Source organism: Odocoileus virginianus, chromosome 5 (assembly GCF_023699985.2).
Source record: "Odocoileus virginianus isolate 20LAN1187 ecotype Illinois chromosome 5, Ovbor_1.2, whole genome shotgun sequence".
Taxonomy (NCBI): Eukaryota; Metazoa; Chordata; class Mammalia; order Artiodactyla; family Cervidae; genus Odocoileus; species Odocoileus virginianus.
Window position 1 is genome coordinate 38,910,576 of NC_069678.1, and position 13,614 is coordinate 38,924,189.

Below are 13,614 nucleotides of genomic sequence, written 5' to 3' on the forward strand. Positions count from 1 at the left end.
ATCAGAATCCAGGGTCATCCATGGCTCCTCCCTCCATCACGTTCATGTCCAATCAGCACCACATCCTGTTGTGTCCAATCATTTCTAGCCATTCCTCTATTACTCCCTAGATCAGGCGCTTAACTTTCTCCTTCAGATTACTGTGATGGTCATCTAGCCAGTCTCTTGTCTGGTGGTAATCTGTTCCCCATGCTGCAATTGGAGAGCTCCTTATAAAATGCTTCTGGAGAAGGAAATGGCAACCCACTCCAGGATTCTTGCCTGGAAAATCCCATGGACAGAGGAGCCCGGTAGGCTACAGTCCATGGGGTCGCAAAGAGTGGGACATGACTGAGCGACTTCGCTCACTTCACTCACTTATAAAATGCAAATCAGATCTGTCAATTGCCCATTTAAGCCCTTCAGTGATTCCCCATAGCCCTCAGAGAAGTCCAAACTCTTTACTATGACTTCTGATGCCCTTCATTATCTGGTTTCTCTCTGGTTCTCTTACATTGGATGCTTCAGCCATACTGAACTATTTGCAATTCCCCACACTGAGGCATTGCTTTTTCCTCCCTCCAGAGCCTTTGCAGAAGCTGACCACTGCTGGGAGCGTCTTCCTTCCTGGTCTTCCTTTCCTTTCCTCCCATGAATTCTCAAGCTAATTCCTTATCTTGCCCCACTGTCCAAGCACCACTTGTTCTAGAATCCTTCCCTGACCGCCTCCTCCCCAGACTGGGGTAAGGGCCTCTCCAATGTGTTCTCACGGCAACCTGGCCTAAAATACACTGAAATAATACTGAAATGTTTCTGCTTATATGTCTGTCTCCCTGGGGGCATCTTGAGAGCTATGAATGTATTTTGTTCGTTTTTGCCTCATCAGTGCCTAAAACAGTGATGCTTATAAAACAGAAACTCAGAAAAATAATGGTGAAGTGAATTAAAAAAACAAGCAAACTATTGGTGGGGATATAAGTGGTATAACCACAATAGAAAACTGTATGAGATTCCTCAAAAAATTAAAAATATGACCCAACAATCCTACTCCTGGGTATATATATACAGAGGTGATAAGATCACTAACTCAAAGAGATATCAAAAAAGAAAAAAGAAAGAAAAAGCAACTAACCTTGTATTAAGGACTATTGTTGTTCAGTCACTAAGTCATGTCCAACTCTGCAACTCCACGGACTGCACAATTCCAGGCTTCCCTGTCCTTCACCATCTCTCAGAGTTTGCTCAAACTTATATCCATTGAGTCAATGATGCCATCTAACCATTTCATCCTGTTTCCCCTCCTGCCCACAATCTTTCCCAGCATCAGGGTTTTTACCAATGAGTCAGCTCTCCATAGAAGATGGCCAAAGTATTGGAGCTTCAGCTTCAGCATCAGTCCTAATGCATGTTCAGAGTTCGTTTCCTTTCAGATTGACTGGTTGGATCTCCTTGCTGTCCAAGGGACTCTCAAGAGTCTTCTCCAGCAACATAATTTGAAAGCATCAATTCTTTAGTGCTCAGCCTTCTTTATCGTCCAACTCTCACATCTACTTATGTCTACTGGAAAAAACATAACTTTGACTATATGGACTGTTGCCAGCAAAGTGATGTCTCTGCTTTTTAATACTCCACCTAGGTTTGTCATAGCTTTCCTTCCAAGGAACAAGCATCTTTCAATTTCATGGCTTCAATCACTGCCCACTGTGATTTTGGAGCCTGGGAAAATAAAATCTGTCAGTGTTTCCACTTTTTCCCCTTCTATTTGCCATGAAGTGGTGGGACTGGATGCCATGATATGGTTTTTTGAATGTTGAGTTTTAAGCCACCTTTTTCACTCTCCCTTTCACCCTCATCAAGAAGCTCTTTAGTTCCTTTTTGCTTTCTGCCATTAGAGTGATATCTGCATATCTGAGGTTGTTTGCATATCTCCTGTCAATCTTGATTTCAGCTTGTGATTCATAGCCCAGCATTTCTCATGATGTACTCTGTATATAAGTCAAATAAGCAAAAAATACAGCCTTGATGTACTCCTTTCCCTATTTTGAACCAGTTCATTGTCCATGTCTGGTTCTAACTGTTGATTCTTCACCTGCATACAGGTTTCTCAGGAGACAAGTAAGGTGGTCTGGTAGTCCCATCTCATTAAGAATTTTCCATAGTTTGTTGTAATCCACACAGTCAAAGGCTTTAGCGTAGTCAATGAAGAAGTAAATGTTTTCCCCTTGCTTTTTCTGTGATCCAATGGATGTTGGCAATTCAATTTCTGGCTCTTCTGCCTTTTCTAAACCCAGCTTGTACATCTGGAAGTTCTCAGTTCAGGTACTGCTGAAGTCTACCTTGAAGGATTTTGAGCATTACTTTGCTACCATGTGAAATGAGCACAATTGTATGATAGTTTGGACATTTTTTGGCATCACCTTACTTTGGGACTAGAATGAAAACTGACCTTTTCCAGTCCTGTGACCATTACTAAGTTTTCCAAATTTGCTGACATATTGAGTGCAGCACTTTAACAGCATCATATTTTAGGATTTCAAATAGGTCAGTTGGAATTCCATCACCATTAAAGACTATGCAGAAGACTAACAGGCAGATTACCACACAATAAGAAAACTAGGGCATTGTGGGCAAGACTCTCACATTCATGAAGTCATAGAGAACATGTTCACTTGCTCTTAGTAAGGAAAGCACGGGGTCTGATATCCACCCCCTGGGTCCCAGATTGTTCTCTTCACAAAAGCCAAATGGGAAAAAGTGGAAGATCTAGAAGCTATCCCCTGCTCTCCAAGAAGAAGCGAGGGAGAAGATTCCTGCAGATCCTCACAAGCCTCATGGAGGTGATGATGTGGTCTCTTCTTTCTCCTTTCCTCTTTCTCATCTGTCCATCACACCTTTCTGTTAATGCCATTATCCTAATGTTTTTAGTAACCAAACCACAAGAGACTCCAGAATCCAATTCTTCTCTATAAGGTGGATAACTTCATAAATTACCCACACAAATAACCTATAGAAGCTAGAGCTGATATTTCCCATGAACACATTAAGTATGAAGAAACATTAAGTGGGGAACTGATAACGTTTCTGCACTGTCTCCTAATGTACCTTGTTACCACTAAGTAACAAAGTTGTTGGCACTGTACTAATGTTAGCCTTCAGCTGTCCCTAGCTTAGCCACACAATGGTGGCCTGCATGAAAACACAATACCTCTTGACACTTCCAGGGTCTAAGGCCTTTATTCATGACATAATTATGACAGCTGACTAGGCTACCCTTGCTTCTTTCTACACACATGAAGAGGGCAGCCTGTGGACATGGGAGCCTGTGGGAACACACTTCTAAGAGGTTGACCTCAATGTCAGGAAATCTGTGCATGGCACTCCCAAAGAAACAGGCAAACTGCCTTTGAGAGGTCAATGGTCTGGAGCAGGCTATTGAGCACAAGGGAGAAATACCTATTAAAGTGACTCAGTGTACACAACAAGTAGCTGTGTATCAGTTTGGGGCAGCCATTGTCTGTATGTGTTTAAATTGTCCATTGTGGCTCTTGACTTGAGTGGCCACAGTCAACTTGGGAGAGGGTTTGCGGTTGTAGAGAGGTGATTTCCTACCAATATCCCCAAAGACTGAGATGTGATCAAAAGAAATGTTCAGAAGGCCATTCAAAGTAATATAAACATGAAATAGCAATAGAAATGACAGCTCCAGGTATATGCAAAGTCCTTTAGCCTAGAACTTTCTGAGGTCCCACATCGCTTTCAATCAATAAACATTTATTGAGGGTTTGTATATACTTTCCAGGTGGCTTACTGGTAGAGAATCTGCCTGCCATTGCAGGGAGACACAAGAGATGTGGGTTCAATTCCTGGGTCAGGAAGATCCCCTGGGGGAGGACCTGTCAACGACCACTCCAGTATTCCTGCAATGGGAAATTACATGGCCCAAGGAGCCTGGTGGGCTACAGCTCATGGGGTTGCAAAGAATTAGACATGACTGAGCACACCCACACCCACAGAGTAGTCTATGCTGGTTGTGACACTCTACCTTCAGGGAGCTGTCCCTCTAACGTGGGTGTAAGCAATTTACCTGATAAACTAAGTCACACAGTGAGTGAAAAAGTACTACAAAGAAACACAAAGGGAATCAGAAAAGGGGGAATTCACTGCCAGCCAGAATGACCTGGAAGGCGTTCTGGAAGCCCAGCTAGTTGCCTGATCTCGCTGGAGTGATGGGTGACCACAGGCCCTCATCCCCTCTCCTGCTCTCACTACACTCCCAGGTGCCACACTCAGGACTGAGGTCTCAGCTGCTGTCATACTGAAAATTCCCCAGATAGACACCAAGGAACATGTAGAAACAATAACCAACTTTTACTAACTTAGTGACAAATGGGGCCTCGGGGAACTCTGCTATCTTTTTGTTGCGTGTAGGACTCAAATATTTCTATTCTCCACTCTTACCTGGGGAAAAGTCTCAGTCTTCCCTCACATGAGGTCTTTCCGTTTCCCTTAACAGGTAATTGCAAATGATACCAAGGCACACTGAGGCTTCTTCTAATGGACACTATGTAATATTTTCATATGCAAAGGATACAGTGATTGTATGCACATTGTAAGCATCCTCTCCATCAACTTAATTGTGGTTCTGTTCCCGTTAGTTTCTTCCCTCTCTTAGCCCCCTGGTGCTTTTTTCTTCTGTCTGCTTTCTGTTTCTGATTGGAGAACACACTTAAACAGTTTGACCAACCTAGGGAACTCTTTGTCCTAAATTATAAGGCTTTGTTCTTCTTCCCTCGCTCTTCACAAGGCCTCGTAAAAACCTTCCCAGAGTGTGAGCCTTCCATCCCCTCAAATCCCTTCTCACTTTCCCCTTTAACTCTTCAGTCTAATTACTCTAAAGGTTTTGTCCTTTTTGAATGTTACCCTGATACTCATGTGTTCATGTGTTTGAAATGGAGCTCAGGGCCTACCTTTTAATTGTCATTATTTTAATTAGCATTTAGAACAGGCAAACAGAATGCCAGAATAAAAATAGGAAGACCCTGCATTTTGTCAATTTAGTACAAATTGGTGTCAATAGGATTCTTTCACGTTATCTTTCCCACCACTCCCCGTAATAAGTGCTTCCATGTTGCATACACTTATCCACACATTCACAAGTGAAAGATTGATGTAGTGGAAAGTAACATGAACTTGAGTGTCAGACATACACACACCCTCAGGCACAAATGCACATACACATGTACATAGCCTTGATTTAGTGATGTGAGTGGAATTAGAATCAATGGTAAGACACCCTTATTACTGAGCATGGTGTGGGAACCAAGGAGAGGCATCAACAGCAGCAGAGCACATCACTGAAATATATTCCCTGTGTTGCTCCTCATCTTCTGCATGTCTTAATGTCTTCTCCTTTAAATGGGGCTGACAATAGTGCCTGAGCGCCCCACATGGCGCAGTGGTAAAGAATTCACCTGCCAATGCAAGAGATGCAGTTTTTATCCCTGGGTGGAGATCTCCTGGAGAAGGAGATGGCAGCCCACTCTAGCGTTCTTGCCTGGAAGAGCCCCTGGATGGAGGAGCCTGGTGGGCTGTAGTCCATGGGGTTACAAAGAGTTGGACATGTCTTAGTGACTAGCCAACAGCAACAATAACAGTGCTGCCTTATAGGTTACATGAACAAGTGTCTTCAGAGCACTGAGAAGAGAGCTGGGTACACTGTGAGTACTGTAAATGATGGTAGACAGAGAAAGCAAACACATAAATACAGAGGCTGGCACATAGCCCATGTCTATCTATATTATTCAAGAACTTCCATTCTTTGCTATTATTTGGAAGATCCTTCAGCACCCCTCCTTTAAAGAAGCCCCCAGCTCAGGGTTCTTTTCAGAAATAGCTGTTGGGTAGTGCTGATTTCCCATTCATCACCCACTCCACATGATATGGCTTGTGGAGAATACTGAAATTGAAGGAAGCATAGTCTTCATAGAATCTGCACACCTCTCCATTCCAATGTGGGGCTAGGGTTTGATTAAGTCCAGCCTATAAAAGTATAAAGACACCAGCTTTCTTCCTGAAGCCAACAGACCAGTGTGCTGCAAGCAATTTTTCATAGTGACCCACAGTAAGAGTAACATTTTCTACTGTGGCCCAGCACACAGGCACAGAGGTTGATGGCTGGGGAAAAAAAGCATCCTAAAACAATATCTTTGTTATATACACTGGGATATTTTCTCTTGCTTCTATTTCATTTCTTAAAATACTGTACATGACTATTAAATTGATTTCAAGACCCACCAATGGGTCATGATCTGCCCTTTGATAAACACCAAGTCAGACCAAAAGCATCTTTAGGAGTGGGCTAATGATCAGAAACGGAATCCTATAAAAGACTCTAAAAGTTCTTTAATGGAAGAAAGATGACTATTGATTTGGGTTTGTGTATCCATGTTTCATTCTCCTTGGGAATTTAAATTGCAAAGATAAATTCTCACCTTCAGGTATGTTTTTAAAAAATGCCTTTGCCTCATAAAATAGAAGTAATGACACACCAGGTGGCATTCTGGGACACACAGATTTCTCTAGGTCAAGTAATTATACTGAGGATTATCCAATTGAACTCTGACTGGGCATAACCATGTAATAGAGTGGTAGAAACGTGGATGTCAAATGTTTTTCTTTGGCCCTATTCCTGAATTGCGAAAATCTGAAATTCACTGACACTTGAAAATCTGTGAGCTCTTTTGGCAACTGATATCAAAATAATTTGAGGCTGAGATCTCATTCCTACTGGACAAGTTGCCATGGCATTCTGGTTTCCTGTGTAACAAACATGAGCAATGCCTTACTTTTGCATAGTACTTGGCAATTTATGAAGTGTTTTAATGCATGTTATCTCAACCTCATAACAATTCTGTGAGGTATACTGGGCAGGTATTTTCATACATTGCATTTATGACTGTACTGTCATTTAAGACTTAATGGTTTCTATTTTCATCATAAAGAGGGATCATTTTGAAATATGTTGGCTAATAGAAAGAGACAACGCAATGTGGAAAGAACACTAGATTTGGCCTCAAAGACATGAGTTAAAATTCACAGTGTGCTAATTACCAGGTGTGTACTCTGGGGAAGTTTTTCTAAGCCCTAGCCTCAAGTTACATTCAGCGAGTAAAGAGGCATATGTTGTACTCACAAGCGGAAGATTGGTGTAGTGGAAAGTAACATTAACTTGAGTGTCAGACAGAACTGGATTCAGATTCTGACTTCAGCACAAACTCAGTCAACTTAGGCAAAGGGTATAGCCTCTCTAAACCTTAGTTTCCTCCTCTGTAAAATGGGCATTACAATGAAATATCATTGGCTAGTTAAACATTCTAATTGATATGCTATATCTGCATCCAACTGCCTCTAATTTATTCTCTTTTGGTGCCAACTTTAAAAAGTAAATTCTGCCCTCTGTATCCAAGGGCTATGCATTCAGAGATTCAACCAACTTCAGATCAAATTCAACCACATAGAATCCACAGATACTGAGGACCAACTGTCCTGGCCATGACACTTTAGCATCTAAGAATTATGAGATCTGTGAGGAATCCTGGAACCAGTCCCCTATGGATATCAAGGGATGACTATAAATCTAAGTCACTATTCAACTAAAATTATGGGAGAGCTTCCTATTGCACTTCAGATAGTAGGCCAAAATCTTTGCCCTGGCATAAAGGTACCACATAGTATGGTTCCTGCCCATCTCTCCAGCCTTACTTCCTACCACTCTCTTTTCTCCTGTCACAAACATTTAGCCAATTCTGGTCTTCATTGACTTCTTCTGTGGCTCCAGGCATTTTGTTATTTAGAGTCTGTGCCCATTGCTGTTTTTCTGCCTGAAATAATCACCCCATCACAGCTCTAACACCTTCCACTCTCATCCATCAGGCCTCAGTGTGTTCTCAGCATGTTGAAGAAGATTTTCAGAATTCCTAGACCAGGTCAAGTGCTCATATGCCTTCTATGGTCTATGCCTTCTATGGTCTATGCCTTCTAAGGTCTATGCCTTTGCAAGAGCCTATTCTTGGACTATAGAGGCTGCCTCAGCCATGTTCCTTTGCAAAGGAGATGTTCCTTTGCAAAATGAACTAGCAGCAAGTATGTGCAGAAATTAAAAGAAAATTGGATGATTTTCACAGGTGTTAAGATGCACTGAGCTTGCTTGATGTGTTGACGTGGATAGGGTTTGACAGCAAGACTCACTGGAGGTTTGAACTGAAGATCATGAAAGATCATAGCTCATCAAGGCAAGATGAGGAAGGGAACAGGAAGCCAAAGAATTGCCAGTAGGGATTGACTACAGATAGCAGCTATAAGGAGGAAGTTGATGCCTAAATTAATAAATAATTTTTTAAAGTCCATCAAGACTAGATAAGATATCAAGAAAAGATATCTTTGATGTTGTTCAAAATTCAAGGTAAAAGTTCAGTTATTCACTTCAGCCTGAGAGACAGGAACAAAGGTGTACTTGTCAAGCCTTGGATCTGGTAAGATTCATGTATGCTCTCTCCATCAAGTCTTCCTACCTGGCAATTAATTCAGCTCACACTGGGGACTTGATTTCTCAAGCATAGAATGCCATTTGGCAGCCAGGAAGGAAGGAGTTAAAGAAGCATGGTTGTAGCACAGCTGGGAGCCATTAACAATTAAGTTCTTGGATAGAAACCCAGCAGGAAGCTGACAAGGGGCCGAAGAGACACAATGGCCTCTAAAAAGTAGAAACTTGATTTAGAAATGAATGAACTGCCTTTACCAGTGAACATTTAGCAAAACCTAAATCCCCTAATTAAGACTGAAGAGCAGATATTGGTTAAGAGTTTATATTATGTTTTGCCATAAATCAGGTACTTGATAAGAAAGATAATGGGCAAGTTAATAATTTCTGAAATATATTTTTAAAAACTGCATAAGTTAAGGGAGTAGTTTTGACCGGACTTAAAAATCCTAATTGGTGAACCAACATAAGGTATCTTAGAGCTCTCAGCCATTTGCCTCTAAGTTCTGTTTCCATTTTTGATGGCAAGAAGTCTGATTTTGGAGATACACTAATAAATTTAGTACTTTAGAATGATATTGTTGCAGGAAGGCAGACCCCCTTCCAGGGCCCGAAACTGGGCTCTTGTCTAACACTCGGAAATGAATTGTCTGAGGAGACACATGTGCTGACAAAGCAAGAGATTTTATTGGGAAAGGGCACCCAGGTGGAGAGCAGGAGGGTAAGGGAACCCAGGAGAACTGCTCTGCTGTGTGGCTCGAAGTCTTGGGTTTTATGGTGAAGGGATTAGTTTCCGGGTGGTCTTTAGCCAATCATTCTAATTCAGAGTCTTTCCTGGTGGCGCATGCATCGCTTAGCCAAGATGGATGCTAGCGAGGGATTCTGGGAAGTGGATGGACACACGGTGTCTCCTTTTGACCTTTCCTGAACTCTTCCGGTTGGTGATGGCTTATTAGTTCCGTGTTCCTTATCAGGATCTCCTGTCATAAAACAACTCATGCAAATGGTTACTATGGTGCCTGGTCAGGGTGGGCGGTTTCAATCAGCATGTTATATTATCTCAAATAGATTTCCCAAGTCTCATGCTTTTCAGCTAACTTTCTCCCTGCCTCTGATCTTCTCACATTAAAGACCCCCTCTTCCTCCTGATTTCTCTTGTTTCTTTCTAGCCCAACAGGATCCATACTAGACATCTATGGTTCCCTAATATCTTCCTCTGATAAAACTTAATTCATGATATATTTGCAGAAACATATGGGTTACTCCAGCCAGTCTTTATTTCTTCCTTCTCCTATCAACTCTAGTCCTTACATGTGTGTTTCACCTGTACCATCTCTGTTGACCCAATCTGATCATGCTGAGTTTGGCACTTTATTTCATGTTGTCTTTGAGCCATTCAACTGTCTAATATATAGAGTATATGCTAATATATACAGTATATTAGTATTTAGTATTAGTATATTAATATTTAGTATATTCTACTAAAGATTTCCAATCATTCGACAGGAGGGGGATGCCTCACGATTCATGTTTATCTTCTATACTGCCTTAGTCAGTGCTATTTACACAATAACTTAAAGGTTATAAGTCCTTTTAGAACTGAACGAGCACCTCTATGTAACTGAAAGCTGCCTGGGCTTTTTCAGAAGATAGGAGGTAAAGAAGGAGCAAGAGAGTACATTGATATATAAAATAGTAGGTGTAATCTAAAAACTTTCTCTGTATAAGACCCTTAAGTGAAAGTCACTCAGTCATGTCTGACTCCTTGAGACCCCATGGGCTGTAGCCCCCCCAGGCTCTTCTGTTCATGGGGATTCTCTAGGCAAGGATACTGGAGTGGGTTGCCATGCCCTCCTGCAGGGGATCTTCCCAACCCAGGGATCGAACCCAAGTCTTCTACATTGTAGGCAGATTCTTTACCAACTAAGCCACAAGGGATGTTCATGAGACCCTTAAGGAGAACATAATATAAAGAGTCAGACAGAAGAGTATTCAGCCAATATAATTTACATTTGTGTACATAAGGCTTAAGACAAAATGAATATGAGAGTGAGAACTATTTCCTTACTTGTATTACCATTGCTACTGACTAGCATAGCACAGTCAATGATAATATTAATTATTGGCTGGATTAACCAGGGAATATTTGCCAGATACACTGGGGGAAATACTAATTTAATGATGGGAAGGGACATAATTTGAGGCTTCACAAGAAATGAGACTGTTTAGGCAAATCTTGTAGCCTAGGAAATCATAGGGAAGAGAAGGTAGTCAATGGCACAGAAAGAGTGATTGTGAGCCCTGGAAAGTTGCGAGCATTGGAGCTTGGGGTAAAGAATAATTTAAGTTGACTGAGTCAGAACTTTGAGAGGCTAACAGGAAGTTACAGCAATTAAGAGGGATTAACCCAAACAGATTATTTGGATAGTCTATCAGGAATAGGAAGATATAAGAGGGGGAAAGAGGCTGGCTTTGGCTTAATGTTATTAGGGAGTATCATTTTCTGGGACCCAGTCCTACACACTCCTGTGATGTTAAACTCAAGCTGATAAGTCCCCAGAGAGCTTAGAAGGCATTTTACTGCCCTCATTTGGAAGGTGAAGCCATTGACCTCAAATCTGAGGAATGTGTTACTTTGTTCTCTTAATAATAATGAGTTTTCCCAGCGCTAGCAATATACAAATGCAAGATGCCTGGACGGAGTTGAAAGTGCTGTTAAATGGATGGTCCAAATGATGATTGGCCTTGGAAATCTGTGCCAGTGAGACCAGCTTCCAACCCACCCAAAGAAGTCATCTGACCAGTTTTCACAGCTGAATAAAAGCTGAAAAGATCAAAGGGTCCCCTGGTGATTAGGTTGTGTCAGGAGCAAAAAAACTAGATAAGGAACCACATTTCACTGGCACCAAGAATCACACTCATTCTTCACCTCTTTGAAATGTCAGCTGAAATTTTGTAAGTGGACATAAAGGAGGATGTAGCTATGCTAGGCAACCATCAATTCATGATCAATGGTCAAGATATTCTGGAAGCAGTGTAAGTAGCACAGATACTCACCACTTCTGTGATCAGGTTTTTGTCTTTCTTTTGAGAGATAGTCCCAAATTTTAGCAAAATCCATGGCTGGAAGGAAAATACCGACCTCACATCTCTACCAATTTTGATTTATATTCATTTTTCTGTATGAATTTGACACACATTTGTCAAGGAAAAATATTTTATAGAAACATTTTCTTTTAATTCTGTAGGTAGGAACTGGTTGTGCTCTCTAATTAGACCCTATAAAAAGACAGTTCCCACGTGAATGAAAGTTCCCTTGGGTTACCAATAGTGGGCCTCATTGGAATGTTGGGAAATTCAGGCAGAAATGTTGGGGCCAATCTCATACCATCTGCTCAGCGTCCTCAAAAATGCTATTCCAGAAGGCAGTTCTTCGAGTTTTTAGGCGTGTTTTTGACTTGACTCAGTGTGGCTGATAAAAATAACCTTCATATTTTGAATCACAATTCCATGCACACGTTCCTAAAAAAATTGGGCAAAAATTTGTCAGTCTCTCTAGTCTCCCTCATTGTCTGTCTCGCAAACTGTACTTAGCTGTGAGAGCCCGTCTCCTTCCTTAATGACGGTATATTAAGAGATGCTGTCATCTCATTAAAGAGTGTGCCAAGTGGATGACTTCCTTTGATCACTTGTCCTGTTTCTGTGGACTTGCAGTTGCAGCAGCCTCTATTGTTTGAGTGAGAAGTCCGTATCTGGTGAACAGGGGAATTCTTGCTATCAGGGTGAGAGGAATGTCTTTAACTATTTATTATCTACTCTCTGTAAACTCAACTCAAACATAGAAGAAGGCAAGCAGAAGCCAAAATGATGTCTAGTTAAGATTCATAGTGTTTTCGCTGAAAAGAACATATTCTTTATCAAGGACTGAGAAAGTGTCCTTTTTCCCTTTTTCTTCAGTGTATGAAATATTTACTTGTTAGGCCGCCTCTGAAATAACCGTTTTCCATAGAGCTGTAGCAGCCCAGCCCATCAGTGTGCTGGTTAATTAAGTGTGACCTAAACCAACTTGACTTGAGCTCTGCATTAAATGCACAAAACCCATTTGAGCTGACCAGCAGCAGAAGTGGTACTCAGAGAAATTGGAAAGGATTTCTCCCAAATGCTTTCTACTTACTTACAGCACTCAAGTAATGGTTGAAGATTAGCATATGACATGACAGATTACATTAAGTCATGTCTTTGCAGTGCTTTATGACAGCACTATCACATTAGCTTCTTAGCACTGGCACATCGAGGCATGCAAATGTTTTCAGACCCTCTTATTCAAATCTACAAGCTGACATGGCAGCCCTGATATGATTATTAGTCATTTGAGAGACTTTAATTCACGTCATCAGATAACAGGTTCTGCTAAAAGGTTATAGAAACTGTCTGCTTTTAATGAAGCTCTCAAAAAGACCCTCAGAAACTCTGCTACACACCAAGAGCCTTGGTTTGACTTTATTGACAAGACCCCCCTAAGAATGAACTTGAGTGGAATAGCTAAATAGACATCCAGACATTGGCAATATGGTCTGTTTTTTAGAGAAGACCATGTGAGATGGTTGTAACGGTCTCCCCTCTCACCGTCCTCCCTCCAGCCCATTTTAATTTGACTGTGGACTCCAGTACACAGCATGGATGACCCTTAAATATTTTTAGAATCTGATATCCAATAAAAGTCTAACAGGTATAAAGATAGCTATTTCTAGAATATCCTTTACAGTTTGGGCATCAGCACTGCCAATGGCTCACAGCAATGGGTTAATGGTGTCTGGCCAAGCATGGCATGACTAAGTGCTGATGTGATTGAAGACCTTTGGGATTTGTAATCTGTAGTTTGTTTGCTGTAAATTGGTTTTGTAGTCAAATGATTTGTTTTCTAATACGGTGGTCTGCACTTGAGCTTCAAAGGTGACGCAGTTGTAAAGAATCCACCTGTCAATGCAGGAGGCCCAAGAGACACAGATTCAGTCTCTGGGTCAAGAAGATCCTCTGGAGTAGGAAACAGCAATCCACTCCAGTATTCTTGCCTGGAAAATTCCATGGACAGAGGA